This window comes from Hippocampus guttulatus, chromosome 10, assembly GCF_054856545.1.
Source record: "Hippocampus guttulatus isolate MCC_2025c chromosome 10, RoL_Hgut_1.0, whole genome shotgun sequence".
In the NCBI taxonomy this organism is placed as follows: Eukaryota; Metazoa; Chordata; class Actinopteri; order Syngnathiformes; family Syngnathidae; genus Hippocampus; species Hippocampus guttulatus.
In genome coordinates this window covers 16255001-16268649 of record NC_141270.1, presented here as the reverse complement: position 1 = coordinate 16268649, position 13649 = coordinate 16255001, and the positions used below count along the sequence as shown (strand labels likewise).

Here is a 13649-nt window from a genome sequence, read left to right as displayed (position 1 = left end):
TTGCGTGGTGTGGAAAAAAACACGTACCGGTATTTTATGAAGAAATGGACAAAAGATAATATAAAATTGCCATTAATTTAATAAAATTTGAATGAAAAATGCTATATTGGTATACATCCGGCACCATTAAGTTATTTTATGCAGTGTATGAATGTGTGTGTGTGTGTGTGTGTGTGTGTGTGTGTCTGCGTGTGTGTGTGTGAATGGGTGAATGTAAAGCTTTGTTCAGCGCTTTGGTCACCATAAGGTGTAGATTAAAGTACTATACACTGTAAGTGTCCACTGTTTACCATATACCATTATATATCTTTAAAATTACTCGGCAACAGCGATAGTAGGTATTTTTTTTTCTTTCTGTAATATCGGAATCATCATCCGCCCCAAAAAAATCCACACTGGTCGGGACCTTTTGACGATGCTCACTGTTGAGCCCGTGTTGTTATCGATTTGTTGTTTCTGCATAAAGGATGGAAACCTGGTAAAACTGCTTATGTAAATATCCTGCCCAAGCCCTTTTTAATAAGGTTGTACTGTATGACAGATACACCCATCTTTCCTGTACCACGGAAGCAGTGTGGCAGCCCAAGATGTAATGTACTTAGGCTATTTTAAGCTGTCCAATTCACATAAAACTGCCAGACACAAAACAGGACAAGGTTTTTACAAGGTCTGGCATCTGTTCGGTGCTTCTGGCTTGTAAACTATGTGAAAAAAATATTAGTTTGCTGTGTCACATCTTCATTACAAATCACCTCAGAAATGGTGGGATACGAATTCTGAGAGCATATTTTTTCATTGCATATATCAAATGAACCCACTTCAAGTTCAGACAAGTTACATACAGTAGGTTCCTTTATGAGGCATGAGTCACATTTGAGTAGAATGTAATTTGCCATTTTTTTTCTTGTCTTACTTGCTATTGAGTATGTACCCTGTGATTGGCTGCCGACCAGTCCAGGGGGTAGGCCGCCTTTCTCCTGAAATCAGCTCGGATTTGCTCCAGCGCATCCTTGACCCGAATAAGGATACTTGTTTTCTGCTACCAATGAAAAAATAACCTTCAAATGTGGTGCTGATGGTGGCAGCAGCGGCTAACGATTCAAGAGACGCATCATGGTCATCTGTCCCATATACAGTGACTAATCCTAGTGTTTAAATCACATGATCCTGGCATTTTAACTTGCATTACATGCCATTGTCTGAGAAAGTGGACATGTTTGGAAATGTCTTGGAAAAGAACGACACAAGGAACGGAGAGAAACTTTATTTTGATGTGTGTCTGCCTATTCTGCGCACGTGTGTCACGTAAATACGTTCTCGACGCCGATTGGCTGTTGCAGCTGTTCGTCATGAAATGTTCACTTCAGCTTACCACGTGGAAATGGGCGAACTTTTTGTCATGAGGGAAATCATCTGTATTGAATTTGAAAGCTTATCCACAGAACTTCCATTGACTAGTACGCAACTGGAATGTGAAACTCTCCTTTGTCTTTCTTTATAGTGTCCCTCTCTGGAATTGAAAATAAGTGTCTGACACATGCAGAAAATGTGATGTTGCCGTCCCAGAGCAAACAGGATGCTGTGTGCATGAGAGTGACGTGAGATAAGAATAGACTACAGCAAAAAAGACCAAAAAGTCACATTAAAGGGGGATAAAGAAGTTGGAACGGTAGAGTAAGGATGCAACACAAAGCCCCCCCCCCCCCCCCCCCCACTACCACCATACTTGACTCCTCTGTTGTACACATATGAACAATATGAAATAGTTGAGGAACAGGACTGAACTTGTCTCTTTGTTTATATGTCGTTTTCGGGCCCTTGAGAAGCTAAACTTCTCTTTGGGATAATCTGGGTCACTTAAATTGCTGGCCCGAAGTTTTTCTCTTCAAGCTAAAAATAAACTGACCAATTTTGAATATCTCACAGTTATGACAAAACAGAAGTCTGGCTGGAACCCCCTTAAAGTGGAGTTACATTATGGCACATGTCACTTGACGCATTTTGCATGGAAGGGTATAAGGGTATTACTATAATATATTAGATATTATATTAATTATGTTAAATATCCATCCATTTTCCGAACCGCTTGATCCTCACTAGGGTCGCGGGGGGTGCTGGAGCCTATCCCAGCCGTCTTCGGGCAGTAGGCGGGGACACCCTGAATCAGTTGCCAGCCAATCGCAGGGCACACAGAGACGAACAACCATTCATGCCCACACTCGCACCTAGGGACAATTTAGAGCGTCCAATCAGCCTGCCATGCATGTTTTTGGAATGTGGGAGGAAACCGGAGCACCTGGAGAAAACCCACGCAGGCCCGGGGAGAACATGCAAACTCCACACAGGGAGGCCGGAGCTGGAATTGAACCCGGTACCTCTGCACTGTGAAGCCGACGTGCTAACCACTGGATTACCGGGCCGCCCTATGTTAAATCTATCACACATTTTATTTCTTTGTTTTCACAATACAGTTTAGATTTGGACTTTTGAGATCTGGACAATAAATGTTCTCTTAATTACATGACTGTGGATCTCTTTTTTTTTATTTTTATTTTTTAATTATTTTTATTTTAATAAATCAATTTAGCTTTGCTAAAGGTCCATACAACCCATTTAGAGATAGTTCAAACCGAAATTAATATTTTTTTGAAATTGCTCGCTGAAAATGTTTGTTGACAGGAAACTCCAGTTTGCTCTTACCTGTATTCACAATGTGAGTTAAAAATGTTGATGACATTAAAAAGGGAAAACAGTTGTTCATTTGTTATATTGTCACATTTTTATTGTTCCATAAAGCCCTTGCTTCAGGCCCCCGGGATTAAGTTCCCAAAAATTGCTCCTCAAAATCGCAAAGTTGCTCCATAAATAAAGTCATTGATTAGCAAAACAGCTCATCAAAGAAAAAAGTCAAGTCCTCTTTTTGTAGACACTTTGTAAACACTTCTGTTCTAGCAAAATATGATGTATTGTTCAGGTAGAGTTGCAGTACAATGTTCATGAAATTATTTTTTATTTACTGCTGACTTTATTAAGGTTCATGACTGTGAATTGGGACTTTCCACACATCCTCTTGATTTATATTTTCCTTAAAACAAACAAAACGGATTAGTTTTCACAGAAACCATAGTCATACCATTATTGAGATACTGTATCGAGCATGAATATTGAGAGGCTGTTTTTTTTTTTTTCGTCCGTGTCGCCTGTCCGTAGTTAATTGGCAGATGGCTTCACGCAAATTGAGCGCTGAACCTTTGACCACGTATGAAGTCACGCATTGAATGACATTTCTCTCGGCAGAATTATTACCAGGCAGCTTGTCGAAGTCGTTATCACCCAATTGAATAAAAATAGAAAGAATCATAGATTTGGCTCATTTGTAACCCATGATTTAGTTCTGAACCCGAATTAAAGTCAAGAACAACATGTCAGCTTGGTCTGACCAACTGTCAGAGGCAATATGGTGACACAAACATTTTTATGTGAATGTGAACTGTTTTCACAGTTTGAAACTTGCCGCAAGGTGGTGTCATTGTTGTCATAAAGTATTACTATTTGCTACTTGAATATCCCCCGAGCAAAATTTGCTCTTTAAGTGTGTTGTCAATGCTTTTTGCGTGGAAGACATCCAAAAACAACAAACCAACATCTGCTCTCGCTTGTTCATGAAGGCATATTCAAGCGGAGGATCTTTTGTCTCAAGTCCATTTATTCAATTTATCCATGTAGAGTCATTCCTATAAAACATAACATTTCAGGAGCTATCTTTGTCATTTGTGTGGAGTGAAATGTTTAAAACTGCACAACCTTTTTTTTTTTTCCCGTTGCTGTTGTGATAAATGTTGCAATGTTTTGGTGGCATTCTTGTTTTGTTTTTTTGCAACGCAACTGAGCAACTAGTTGAAATTGGACCAAAGCTAAGAATTGTCAGAATAACATCAGAAAAAAAGTCACATCAAATCAAAAAAAATTGTAATTCTCAATGTTCTCAAAGGACTTTAGGTTTAGAGTTAGATTTTAGAATTTCGCACCATGAAAAGAGACAGCAGTCAGATTCAAAATTTTTGCAGCAATTGTCTCCTTCTTCTTCTTCTTCTTTATTATCATCATCATTATGCTATTCATACTTTATTGCATCCAAGTGGACGGTTAGGCTAACAGCTAACACTAAGCTAACACCAAGAACACACAACATATTAATGTAAGGTAAACAATATTAACTCATTCAATCCCAGCCATTTTCACTGGAGCAACCCCCTCAATCCCAGCCTTTTACTGGATTTTGACTGATCTTGCAAGGCCCACAGAATATTTGGTTCTAATGCTTTATAAACATGGAGCCTTCCAGAATAAAGTTTGGACTCTCTTCTTTCAGCAGAAAAAAAAATTGTCTTTTTCCATTCTTCAGCAATCGGCATTACAAAATGGCTAAGTTTCATGAAAATGGCGATTCCTGGGCAAAAAACTGAGAAAAAGAGCTTTTTGTAAAAGCATGCATTTCAAGCACGTGAGGCACCACTGCCACCTACTGGTCACGTTGTATACATGATTTACAATGCAAACGGCTTATTCTCATTCACAGATTGTATCAGACCCTCCTCCTCTCTATGACGCAAAAAAAAAAGACTTAGACGTACAAGTACGTCCTTGGTAGGCGGGGCCTAATTTTAAAAAGACGTACAAGTACGTGTTGTGGAATGAAAGAGTTAAACTACAACTACTCACTCTCAATGTTGCATCATGGATGTGTGACACTCATGATATTATCACTGCAAAATAAGCGTAACTAGGTCATCGCTTTCAAATTTGATCCATCTATCCATCCATTATCTGAACTGCTTATCCTCACAAGGTTCGCCGATGTGCTGAAGCCTATCCCAGCTGTCTTCGGGCAGTAAGCAAGAGTACACCCTCAACTGCTTGCCAGCCAATTGCACTGACCAAATGTACGATAAAAGAAAAATGTCTTTTCATTCCACCAAATCCACTCTAGTATAATGATCATTGTGTTATTCGAAGCACCGTTGTATGTTATATGTTTTGTTTGCTCATGTTTAAGTGAGGCCGGTATGAGTGTCATGGTCAACAGACACTCTGTAAATCTTGTACTACGCGTGATCCCACTTTCAAACTTTCTGTTCTGCCGGCTGAAATGTGCTCAATTGTTCTTTCTTTTTGTACCTCTTTACATTCTCTCAAGCTTTTCATTGATTCTCTCACAAGTTAATTTGAGTTAAACTCTTCTGGGATGGTGCGCTGCATCTTGTGCAACTCTTGTCCAGGTGGAAATGGTAGCTTTGATATTTTCAGAAACATATTAGTCAAGTCAAGCGCTCGGGAACTTTGCTAACTTGCAAACTTTGCTAACTTGCAAACCTCGAGCAAGTAGGTGGGCAGACTCAACTCTGCATATGTCATGCCGACAATGCCAAAAAGAAAAACTTGAAAGAATAGTCCTTCACCTTCATTTTGGAGCAGGGGTTTTCTAAATCTAAATATAATTACCCCTTCATGGTTTTAGTACATTTTAGGTTCATCCTGAAATGTCATCGAAAAGCAAGATGAGTTGTGCATGTACGTCGGCAAACACTTTCTAAGGTTACCGGTACTTGATGTTTTAATGTGACTTCTACTTATGTATGTTTTTCCTTTCACCACACCTTTTGCGTTTTTGCGCTCAAATGGTTGCGTTTTTGGTTGACTTCTGACTGCAGAGGCGTTGCTGGACATCGCATTGGAATAACGTCTGTGCATCAAAAAAGAATTATGATGTGTCTGTTGAGTAATAAATGGCAGAGGTGTGAGTGGGAGAGCTCAAACGAGTGAGATACTACAGATCACTTGCATGGCTCTTTTGGATCCTGCTGTGTATTGGCCAACATGAACATTTTCTTGACTGACTGAAATGTGATTGCATCATAAACATTTTGGACACACACATTAACAACACTGTACGTTAATTAAAAGTTAATGGCAAATTCGCTGCAAAAGTTGTCTTTTTTTTTGTGAGTTTTCCACAGTCTTGCAGCCCATAGTACAAGGCTTCAACGAACATCTTTGTTGTGGCTGTTGTAATTTCCTGTATTCTGATGACACATGATTTACACAAATCCCATCTGGTTGCATTGCTGATTCACACTAAAAGGGGTGAAGATGTGTTCATGTGAGCTGATTTACCGTCACATTGACTTTACACCACTCCCACTGCATTCGTTTACTGAGCACTGTTCCTGTTATTTTTTATTTTATATTATGGATCAGATTAAGGTTGAGCATTGATGTCATTTTTAATGGTGCATAATTGCCAGTTCTCATTTAAATGCAACTCAAAGAGCTTTAAAAAAAAAAAATCAGACGCAACACTTAAAGATTCAGAAATAACACTGCCATAATTATCAAAACCAGGAAAGGTGCTGGTGGAGCAACATTGGTATTGTAAATGACTGAACGAGTCCATTCTCATTGCTCTGATTTGATCTCCTTGTGAATTGTGATGGGTTTCATTTGACCACTACCTGGCAAAACAATTGACATCACAAAACTACCTACATATTTGAGACAAAAAGAAAATGTTATAATTTAAGGGACAGCGGTTACTACAGTGCAGAGCTCATCATTTGATCTGGTTACAGGTTATCATTATTGATGCATGAAAGGGTAAAATGCTTTAAGCACATGAAAAATAATTACGATAGGTGCAGTGATTTTGCGTCTAAATTGAGCATTTGAAGTACTATGCTAGTACTTCAAAGATGCAGTCATGATGTTGCACGTGTTTCGGAAGATCTTAGCTTTTAAAAAGCCTTTAATCATTCATCCATCCATTATCTGAAGTGCTTATCCTGAGGTTGCTCAAATGCCAAAGTGCCCAACGAGTTGATCATGGTTGACGATGTAGAGGGAGAAATTCCCCTGAAATTTCTTTTGTGTGTTTTGTGTGTGTTACTATTATTGTAGATTTTGTCTGTGTTTGCTAGTTTTCCACCCGATCAAGCTCATGTACCCATTTTTTTTCTTTCCCAAAATCAAAAAAAAGTAGGTCACCTTTGTATGTAAAACCACACCTTCAAATCTAGAGCAAAGTTGAGGCAGTGTCTCAGAATTTTAGCTCATGGCATCTTTCAAGGGAATGAGACATTTCTTGATACATCAGCAACAGGCCGGAATTAGAAATATTTTTAACATTTTAAATCCAGCTAATAACAGGGTAATAATGTGTAGCACCTTGTTATTGTTATGTAGGAAGTTAGGGGGAAACTGTGTTTTGGGCACTTTCGAGATCCTCCTCCATACTTTCGTACATTATCCTCGATGAGGATAACATTTCCCAGGAGCTTATCTCATCTTTGATGATCCCTGCAGATTTATTCAAACGAGTTCATAGTAATGAGCCTCTTAAGGCCTTTGCATGCTGTACGATGCTTCCAAATCTGACGAGGACCTGCTCATCTAAAAAAAATTACAGTTTGCCACTCACCCCTGCACCTTGAACATTTAGCATCAGGACTCCTTTGTATACATCCAACTGATCACCTTTAAGCAAATAAATATTAAACTTTTATGGCTGCAGCACGTTCCACAAAAACTGAGACAAGGTCATGTTTACCATGTGTAACATAATTTTTTCTTTCAACATTGAAAAAACATTTGGAAACTGAGAACTTGAATTGCTGAAGCTTTGTAAGTGGAATTCGTTCCCATTCTTGCTTGATGTGCAGATTCAGCCGATCAATAGTCCTGAATCTCCACTGTCATGTTTTACGCTTCATAATGTGCCACACATTTTCTATGAGAGACAGGTCTGGACTACAGGCAGACCAGTCTAGTAACCATAGCCTTTTACTACGAAGCTGTTGTAGCACGCCCAGAATGTGGTTTGGCATAGTCTTGCTGAAGTAACATGAAAATATGTTGCTTGGATGGCAGCATATGTTTGTCCAAAACCTCGAAGAACCTTTCAGCATTAATGGTGCCTTCACAGTAATTTACCCATGCCATTGGCAATAACACAGCCTCGTATCATCACAGATGCTGGCTTTTGAACATTACGTTCCCAACAGTCTGAATGATTGTTTTTCTCTTTGGCCCAAAGGACACAACGTCCACAATTTCCCACAAAAATTTGAAATGTGGATTTGTCACACCATAAAACACTTTTACACTTTGCATCAGTCCATCTTCAATGATCTTGGGCCCAGAGACGTTTCTGGGTGTTGTTGATAAATGGCTTTTGCTTTGCCTAGTACATTTTTAAGGTGCACTTACGAATGTAGCGCCAACCTGTATCTACTGACTTTGGCTTTCTGAAGTGTTTCTGAGCCCATGTGGTGATATCCTTTACATAATGATGTTGTTTTTTGATGCAGTCATGCTTGAGGGATCAAAGGTCACGGACGTTCAATGTTGTTTTTCGGCCTTTCCACTTACTGTACATGCAGCGATTTCTCTGGATTCTCTGAACCTTTTGGTGGACGTTAAGGCTCAGTGGTGGATTGGTCGTTTCCCCAACCCAGAGATTGGTGGTTCAATCCCCGGCCATTGTGACCATGTCTAAGTGTTCTTGAGCAAGATGCTGAACCCCCAGTTGCTCCTATTGCTGCGTCATCGGTAGGTGATTGTGGTAAAGGTAACTGTGAAGCGCTTTGAGTCCCCCAAGTAGAAAACGCTATACAAGCGACAGCCCAGCTACATTTTTTTGTCGAAGTGGATTATATTCTTATGGTGTTTTTTAAAAATTTTTTTTCTCATCCATCGTTTCTGGATAATTTTTGTTCTTATGGAGTTCGCTGTTTCTTTTTAATTAAAGTGCAACATTAATGTAGCTTGAAGAGGAATACAAAAGAATATGGAACATATAAAGAAGTATGTGGGAAAAAAATCCGATTGCCCTGAGCATCCGAAACAGGACAGTTCTTTGACGTAAGTTCATACCAATCCAAATTTAGCTGCCCTTCTTTAATTCATAATTGGGTCAGGGAATGCTTCATACCCATCACGTATAAAGGCCAAACTGAATTAGTTAAAAGGCAAGGTTTCGGCTAGTCAGCACAAGAGCATTTTTAAGAGCAGTAAAACCTTTTCCATTTGACGAGTGTACTTAGCTTAGCCTTGCTCCTTGCCGTGACAAGGTGTCATTCAGGCTCCTGAACAATCTAGGATACATTTTATTTTATTTTATTATTTTTTTTAAATTTTAATGTTGTGCTTTTACATCACAGAGGCTGTTGTAAAACACATCTCCTCTCACTTGTGCGCATGCTTGTGTATGTTTCAAGTCACATACATGTGATGCAGAATGCGGGATCCTTCCCAGAGAGATGGAGTAACAACACGTAGCAAAATAAGGGTGAGGTCTCCCTCCTTAACCTTGCAACCACCCACGATCCCCTTAGAGATGCTCTCAAACTTTTTACACCAGGTACCTCCTTAAAAAAATAAACGCTTGTAGCAACTCACAAAGTACCATCATTATGATCAACTTAGTGACCAAAATAAAGTAGTCTAGTCTGCCTAAATTGACATAAAAAATAGAAAGGTAATATTACAACCAAGCCATGAAAAGCCCTTAAATCACGAGAGATTATTTTTTTAAGGGATGAATTTTGGTGGCGACACCAGTGTGGGACAAATAAAGGTTATCTTATCTAATCTTATTTTTATATATAGACCTATTATAGTGCCATTGTTCACCCCACTCAAGTGTCCCTTTAAGATAATTACGACAATCTTGATGTGCTCTTTTTACTTTGTAATGCATTGCTGAAGTAACAGATCAAGACGCGACTGGCAGTTACTCAGAAACAAACTACTCTGACTCGGACTTGGGTGCAAAAACGTGAGAGGGTCATCTCTAATTGTAACATGCTTACGAGCAAAACCTTGGGTGAGGCCAGCAGTTATCTAACTACCCAAATAATGCACTCAAGTGGATGCCTGTTCTGACACCCAATTAAAAAAAATCACATATTTTCTGGAGGTAACTTTCATTTCTCTTGCCTGCCGTTAGGGACACACCTTCTTTGTGACTTCTGGGATGACAGGGGGGGGGCAATGATATTGTGAAATAAACATTGATAGAAAATGTGCACAGAAAATAGTTTATTTCACATTATTAATATGCATTATTTACAGTAATTTAACACATAAGGTCGCTGCAAAGTAACAAGTTGTACTCAGTACCATATTTTCCGCATCATAAGGCACACCTAAAAGCATTCAATTTTCTCAAAAGCCGACAGCGCACTTTATAATCCGATGTGCTTTATATGTGGATCAATACTAGTCGTATTTTAAATCTTGTGTAAAGCGCTTTGTTACAGGTGCAGCGGTTGTGAAAGCTCTGCATCAATAAAGCTGTATTGTATTGTATTGTATTCGCATCAGCATAGCTCCATCTAGTGGATGCACAACGCAACCGCAGCTACTCTATATCTTCTATGCACCCTTTAATGCGGTGTGCCCTACATATGAAAACAGTTATAAAATAGGTCGTTCATTGAAGTTGTATCTTATACTCCCGAACACCGTGTACAGTGAAACTTCTCTACAATGAAACCTACATGTGCGAAAATACCCCCTAGTGTGAAAAAAACTTCATGCAGGCCATCCCCTGTTTTCTACTTTCCCCTCCAATGAAAAGTCCCCCTGTTGCGTAATACGAAATCCTTTTCTCCACCCTTGCCTCGCAGTGAGGTTCAGTACAACGAAAACAAGCCTTCCCGCAAAAGTCTAATCCAACCTCAGCCTGCCACAATGACTCCTACTGCTTAGCTCGGAAACGGCAACAGCAACAGCAACCACCACACTGGCTTACACATGCCAGTGCGTATTTGTTATTGTTTGCACGTGGTTAGAAATGTCACTTGTAGTTTCAAACACAGCACAAACGTTGCATTGCTTGGTATAAAATGGCTACAAAACCGACCTTTGCAGACCAAGGCTCTTCACGAGTGAAGAAAAGAAAAGCTTTAACACTTGAAGACAGGATAAAAGTAAGAAAGATGAAAGATGGAGGAAGCAAAGTAAAAGACCTTGTGCAAGAAATTGATGTAAGTGAAATTGAAAGCTGATCGTAAATTTCGCAATTTCTTTCCCTTTTTCTTCCTTTTACGCTGGCTATATGAAGTGTCAAAATTAAGTGTATGCTCATACTTATGCACTATTGGAATAAAAATTAAAAGTACTGTACACATATATGGGTTTTGTGTGCGTTTGTGTTTATGTCTGAGATAAAATTTGCTATCGTGAAAAGTCCCCGTTTCACAGTTGTGAGGAAAATACAGTAATTTGAAATCATATTTCTTTGAGTCTCTTATTAGGAAAGCTCATTTGGGGTTATTGGGTGAATTCACAAAATAAATAAATACATAAATAAATAAATCATACAGCATCTGTGTCCGGGCTCTGTGTTTTAAGTAGGCCATGAGTCGAGAGAGATTGAAGAGGTGGAGAAAACTAGGCGACTGAGGGTGCCAGATGAAGAGGTGGAGGTGTACATGCAGTCTTGGGATGGTAGGGGTTTATTTTTACCTCTCATCTTGCAGCCTGGCTCTAATTAACTGCAAATTACATCCTGATAAGCTGCGAATTGGTGCAAAGTGCCGTGGGTACACATATAACTCTCCAAGGGCAAGTGTCACTCAATGCCTTTTCTATTACACGGACTTGCTCTCCAGGGCCCTGGGCCTCAAGCTGGCTACCGTGCTTCCTCTGAGCCTCCCTGGCAAGGTCAACATCTGTTCCTCTGAATGACGGCCCACCAAAGCTGGTTCAGCCTCCATCTGAGCCTGCTGGAAAGTACTGGAAAGTTGTTGGCTCTGCTGCAGTAGCTTTTTTTTCCCCTTTTCACTCTGACTTCATATTGACTTCGATTATGCTGTCTATTCCACAGATGCTCTTGGACACTTTTAAGACCGTCAGTGGTGTAGTTTTATAGCCTCACACTATTGTCACCTTGTTGTATTTTTGATTCTTGCAAGGTGCATTATGAATGTGCAGAAATATTTTAGTGTCAGGTTAGATCAACAAACATGTGGAAACAGCTTATACAGCTGAAGTACAGAAGTACAAAAAAAAGGATGATAAATCAATGGAAACATAATTCTGCTTGAAATATGATGCTGCTGACCACAAGCAACCAACAACCAAGATATCTGCATGCACGATACAGTTAATGAGCACTGACTTACATTCGTGTGATATTTAAAATCACTTTACAAGTGAAAGGAATTGTGAGGTGGTAATTCAGGTGATAATTTACTAATTTTAACATTTTCATGACTCTGTGTCTCAGTCTTATTTTTGCCCTCTATTTCTCGTCCTCTGTTTGTGTGACGAATGACAAAGTCCAGTGCTCATGTCCTTATATAGACCTACAGTATGTGCTGTCGGATCAGGCTGAAGCTTGGATGATGGTGCATGCACACACAAACAGACTTGCTAAGACTAGAGATAGTTTGGTAAATTGTACCCGCGAACATGTCAACATTTTAGGGATGCAGTGTGATGCGGCATTTATTAATGTTGGTGTCGCTGTAGTCTAACGAGAGCGTACCTGTGTTGTTTTGTAGTTTTACCCTTGGATAGAGGTCGGAATCTTTCGCCCCCCTCGTTGTCCATTCCAATTATCAATTGATGAATTTAAGCTTCTTAAATCAATGCAGTGTGGTTTGGGGACTGTTGTTGAGATATGGCACAGCCCTATTGCTCATTTGCACAACCGTGAACGTTATGTGGACCAAATTGACTGTTCAACAGGTACTGCTACACTTCCCTATTTCTGTGTCCCATGTCTTCCATGCCACCAAGCATTAGGTTATGGATAAATCAGTGATTGAAATATATTAATCCATCATGAATCCTTGAGATCTGCATCGTGATCATGAATATCAACCTTGTTTAGTTTTTACTTAAGCTCTTTGAGAGAAAACAGGTATGTATCCAGTCAGAACACAGCAGTTTGACTTAATTTGTTTTTATGAGGAGCAAGGTAAACCGCATTAAGATATTAGGATATCGTGCTTGGGTGGGCTTCATACTGGAATAAAGTGTAAGCAGTGGCAAGCCGTTTATATCATATCAGAGGCCTCCAGTGGGGACTTAACTGACACTTAAGCAACCTCTTAATACCTACACTGCCACGTCACAATCGTAGAAATCATCAATACCACACAAAATACAACGTTGCCATGTGCATCATCTGGAGCAGTTCAGAATTGATGCAGTATTTATCGAATATTATGACAAAAACATAACCCCCTCCATGCACACACATCATATCCACTCGCCATGCTGATTATGAAATACATGATTGCAAGCACATTGCTCCCGAAATGTTTTGCCTTTCCAAGTTGGCTGGAACACGTTTTGCTCTGACCAACTCAAAGTGAAAAATAAAATAATGCGATGGAATGAAGAGAATAGATGTTGGAAATTGATTATTCCAATTTCATAAAACACCGCCACTGAATCCAAGTATGTGGCCATTACCTTGTTAACTAGAATAGTTAGCAAGTGAGCATAGACATGTCTACACGCACACATAAACGCACGCATGCATGTATACACAACTGCCGCTCGTCAGGCCTAGTTATCGACAGAGCGAGATCTGTCCTTAAATGGTACAAGAGACAGCCCAGGGCCCTGTCTCTCTT

General features: G+C 39.6%; 1 protein-coding gene across 3 annotated transcripts in view; it reads left to right on the top strand.

The window, feature by feature from the left end:
- inpp5a (inositol polyphosphate-5-phosphatase A) overlaps positions 1-13649 on the top strand; it is a 148713-nt gene that overhangs the window by 11734 nt on the left and 123330 nt on the right. The gene's annotated exons all lie outside the window — the stretch shown is intronic.